Here is a 5,713-nt window from a genome sequence, read left to right as displayed (position 1 = left end):
TTTCCATTTTAATGTGAGGAAACATAACACTAAGCACAGTAAATAAGTACATTATATACTTTGGTAGAGGTGATAATCGTATACTATGGGAAAAGGTACTATGAAGAAAAATTAAGCAAAGTAAGAAGCACAGAGAGCCCTTGTTGGAAGTGGGTCAGTTAATGTTTTGAAAACATAACATTTGAGTTAATATTTGAAGGTGAAGGAGTAAGCTCTGTAGATATCCAGGAGAAAAGCGTTCTAGTCAGAGGAAACATGTAGTGCAAAAGCTCTGGGTGGGAATATATCTGGTACTTTGAAGAACAGTAAAATGTCAAGTATAGTTGGAAATTATATTATATTATATTATATTATATTATATTATATTTTATTTTATTTTATTTTATTTTATTTTATTTTAATTTTATTTATCTTACCTTATTTTTTAATGCTTTTGAGGGGCAGGGGGAGGGAGAGAGAGAGAGAGGGAGACACAGAATCTGAAGCAGGCTCCAGGCTCTGAGCTGTCAGTACAGAGCCTGATGTGGGGCTCAAACTCACAAATTGTGAGATCATGACCTGAGCCAAAGTCGGTCGCTTAACCGACTGAGCCACCCAGGCGCCCCTATTTTTTATTTTAGTAGGCTAAATTTATTATTCATCCTAGGCAGTAAGAGGAAGAGCAGTAAGAGATGATATTCAGATAGAGAGGTCCAGAGAAAGATCTTTTGTGATATATTTGGTCTTTATTTTGACTTAAATAGGGGTTGTTAGAGGATTTGGAGCAGGATGGTGACAGATCTGACCTATACTCCCAAAATTCACTCTTAATCCCATGATGAAAGCATACTGGAGCAAAAGTGGAATGAAGGACACTGGATAGAAAATACTTACAATAAGCCAGGCAATACATGATGATTATTTGGGTGCAATAATCAAAATGGTTAGAAGAAAGTGAATTTTTTATTTTAATTTTAAATTTATTTTATTTTATTTTTTTCCAAGTAGAGCCAACATGAGTTGCTAAAGAGTTAGTTGTGTGATGTGTATGTAAGAAAGAAGGCAAGGGCTACGTTTTTGTTTTTGTCTTTGGGGTATGAACTAATAGGTTATGATCTGGAGAGATGGAGAAGAATGTGTCTGCTATAGATTAAAATATGAAAATAAGGAATTAATTTTTTGACAAGATGTTTGAACTGCCAATGGACATTGTAGTAGAGAAGTCAAGAAATAAACTAATATGGGTGTGGAATAGAAAAAGTTTGGGCTAGATACAGAAATATGGAGATCACTCATGTTAGACTAATACTTAAAATCACAAGACTGGATGAGATCACTAATGGGTGTGGGTAGAGAAGGAAAGAGGTACAATGGTTGAGCCCAGGGGTACTCCAATTTTAAGACATTGAAAAGAAGAAGAAGAATCAGCAAAATATATGAGAAGGAACTTCCAGAAATGAAAGAGGAAAGCTAGGAGTGTATTGTGTATTGGAAACCAAGTAAAATGTTCACAGAATAAGAGAGGGATCAACTCAGCCTAGTGTTACTAATGAAGAAAGATTGGTACTAAGAATTATCTAGTAGATTTAGCAGTGTGGAGATGCCTGATGACTTTGACTATGTCAGTGGAGAGGTGTAGGCAAAATCCTAATTGGTGTAGTATAAAAAATAATGGGTAAGTTTTACTTTTAATGAGAATGTGCCAAGCTAGAAAGTGTGTCATTTCCACCAAGACAGTAAAAAAATAAATTACAAAGTCATTAATTTTCTGCAACTTATCACAAAGCTGATGTATAGGGCAACCAAGTAGCCTAAAAGTCAAGGACGGGACCTTCTAAGGAGAGAGAAATAACACAGAATGAGAGGGAGAAGTAGCAGTTGTCATTTGATGGGTAAGAAAAAAAATCAATAAATATGATAATGAACAGTTAGTAGTTGAATGTAGGCTAGTATACAGTATAGATCCCCTAAAAACCCCAGACACAAAGGGTTTTATACCCATTTACATGCTATTTTTCATGGACATCACTCAGATGCTTGGTAGAAAGATGAATGGCAGAGTAAGAGACCAGAGCCTCTCCCACAGGGCTATAGGCCTATAGGAGGAGTTGACTGCCACTGTAGAGCAGGCATAAAACATCACACATTTCCCTAAACCCCTTTGCTCATACAAAATAAAAGCTTTAAGCTTCTTGGGAAGGGGCAGTGAATCTTAATTTTTTTTCTGGGGAAAGGATAGAAGAAAAATACCTTTAGTCCTACAGAAAGAATAGGAGAGTTTTAGGTTGAAGATCCTATATTCAAGGTCTCCTGAGAGGCATGAAACTCTTCTGCACAAGATTTACCACAGATCCAAGGCAAAGTTGGCTGTCACAGGGAGGAGAAGCAGGAATGCTGAGAAATCTCTACATCTGAGGGTGATCAGTAGGGGGTTTGCCAACAATGGAGGCTGGGCTAGTACAACAAAGCACCTATCCTGCCCTGCCCCAAGCATAGGAAACAGTGAATGACAAAAAGCACCCACTCCACTGGGATAGGGGAGGAGTGGAAAGAGTCTCCCTGTTACCAAGGCCTGTAGGAAAGGCAAAAAGGGCTAAGCAGGAACACTGAGAAAAACTCTTCAGGACCCTAGACCAGATGCTCAGCACAAGTCAATGGCAGTCTTCCATTAGAGAAATTAGAACTAGTTCTACACTGAACATAACCATAGCAACAACAAAGTATATACACAGCTCACCTCCTGGCTGGATTGATTCAATTGGGCCTTTTCTCCAATGGCCCAATAGAAGAAAAGACATACCTATTTATAGGCATAAATGTTATTTGCTCCAATATCTACTGTTCTACATAAAATGCCTATGATTCAAAAACAGTTATGAGACATACACATAAATTAAAAGAAAAATACAATCCATTGTCAAAGATAAAAAGTAATCACCAGAACTAGACTTAGAGTTGTCTCAGATTTTGGAACTATAAAACCACAATTTAAAAATAACTGTGATTCATATCTTAAATATCTATCTAGCAGAAAACATGGGTAATATTCATAAACAGATGAGGAATTTTGGCAGAGATATATACTATGAAAATAGACAAATGGGACGGTGGAAATTAAAAACATCAGAAGTATCCTTTCAAAGCGCTGATTAGTAGACTTGACATAGTTGAGAAAGAATTAGTGAAGTTAATGATAGATCAATAGAGATCACCCAAATTGCAGAAAAAGAAAACACATAATGGAGCATCCAAAGGATTTGAACTAGTAGCAAATTGTCTAACTAACATACAAGTACTTAGAATCTCAGAAGAGAGAGAGAACAGGAGCAATAAGTATTTAAAAAGATAAAGGATGGGAATTTCCCAAAGATAACGAAAAACATCAAACCACTGAGCCAAGACCAGAGATCTACAAAAGAAATACAAAACAACATAAAACCAAAATGCATACACACGTAATTATACATACACATTTCTCAATTTCTGAAAACTAAAGCTATAGAGAAATTCATAAATATGCAAATAAAAAAAGATAAATATTCATTATAAGCCAGAAGACAATGAAATGACACATTTAAAAGGGTTGAAAGGGGAGCCTGAATGGCTGAGTCTGTTAAGCATCTGACTCTTGGTTCTGCTCAGGTCATGATTTCACAGTCATGAGATTGAGCCCTGTGTCAGGCTCCATACTGAGCAAGGAGCATGCTTGGGATTCTCTCTCTCCCTCTCTTTCTGCTCTGCCCCCACTCACATGTGCACTCTCTCTCTTTCTCTCTCAAAATAAATAAATACAATTTTAAAAGACAAAGTGCTGCAAAAACATGTCAGCATAGATTTCTATTTCAGGGATAAAGTATTTGTAAAGTGAAAGTAAAAAACTGTATCAGAAAAAAATAGGAGACAACCTTTGAACAGATCTACATTAAAAGAAATATTAAAGGCACTTCTTCAGGTGGAAGTAATATTATATTGGACAAGAACATAGATCTAGAAAAGAAAAAAAAAGCTTTGGAAATAACAAAACTAGACGTAAATTTAGAGTCATTTTGTTCCTTATCCTTAATCACTTAGAAATACAATCGACTATCTAAAGCAAAAGTAGTAATGATATATTTAAGGGTTTATAACAAATGTAAAAGCAAAATATATGAGAACAGTGAAAAAAACAAAAGACAGGTGAGTTATAATTATAGCGATTTAAAATTATTGCACTCTATATAAAATGGTATACTATTATTTGAAGGCAAACTGTGAATAACTAAAGTTGCATATAATAACTTCAGGGGCAACCAACTAAAATATTTTTAAAAATAAGTATACCTAATATACCAATTTTGGAGAGAAGATAAAATTATAAAAATTCTCAATTCAAAAGCAGATCAAAGAAGAAGGAAAAGAAACAAAGGAATTGATGGAACCAGTAGGAAGACACTTGCAATCATATTGTTTATAATCAATGATACACAATGATCAAAAATTTTAAAGAGGAATAAAATTTAGAAACCTCTGAGAGTGAGAGAGAGAGAAAGAAAGAGCATCAATTAACAACATTGGAGATAAAAGAAGGAGCATCACTAGAGGTACTATAGATGTTAAAAGGCTAAAAAAGGCAAAATTCAATTCATTTTATGTCAATAAATTTAACAAATTAGGTGAAATGGACAGATGCAGGAAAGGTAGAAACTTTCCAACTCATACAAGAAGTAATAGATAACTAGAATTGTCATATATCTATTTGGATAACTGAAACACTTAAATTTCAGACCCTGATGGTTTCATTTATACATTTAACAAACATTTAAAAACTATCAATTCTACATAATTTCTTCCATATAATAGAAGAAAATGGAACACTTCAGAACTCATTTTATGAGGCCTCCATAGTACCGTCATGTCAAAATTAGATGAAAACATTAAAAGAAAACTATAAATCAATATCCTTCAATAACATAAACACAAAATTCTCAACAAAATATTAGCACATTGAATCCGGCAATATATAGAAAGGTTAATATATCATGACTAACTGGGGTTCATCTTAGGAATGAAAAGATGATTCAATATTTGAAAATCAATGAATATAATTAACTTTATTGATAGGCTAGACAAGAAAAGTAATATAATCATTTCAACAGATGCTGCCAAAACAAGGGAGCATTTAACAAAACAAAATTCATGCAAGATAAAAACTCTAGGAAAACTATACATTAAATATAACTTCCTCATGAAAAATCTGTAGGTGAATTCTTTAAAAAAATTTTTTTTAATGTTTATTTATTTCTGAAAGAGAGAGACAGAGTGAGAGAAGCAATAGGGCAGAGAGAGAGAGGGAGACACAGAATCTGAAGCAGGCTCCCAGCTCTGATCTGTCAGCACAGAGGCTGATGTGGGCCTCATATCCACTGACTGAGTTACCCAGGTGCCCCTGTAGGTGAATTCTTAATAGTGTATGATTCAATGCTTTCTCCTTATCACTGGGTTAAGACAAGGATGCATGTCCTCAGCAATCCTATTCTACATTACATTGGAGGTCATATCCAGGGCAGTATTGGCAAGAAATGGAAATAAAAGCCATATAGACTATAAATAAAAATAAATAAATAAAACCATGTCTATTCACAGACAATAAAATTGCCTACGTAGAAAATCTCATAAAATGCACCAAAACCTACTAGTCAGTAAGTTTTGCAAAGTTGCAGGATTCAAGCTTAATATAAAAACAAAAACAAAAACT

This window comes from Panthera onca, chromosome B1 (genome assembly GCF_046562875.1).
Source record: "Panthera onca isolate mPanOnc1 chromosome B1, mPanOnc1 haplotype 2, whole genome shotgun sequence".
Taxonomy (NCBI): domain Eukaryota; kingdom Metazoa; phylum Chordata; class Mammalia; order Carnivora; family Felidae; genus Panthera; species Panthera onca.
Note: the sequence above shows the minus strand (reverse complement) of the source record.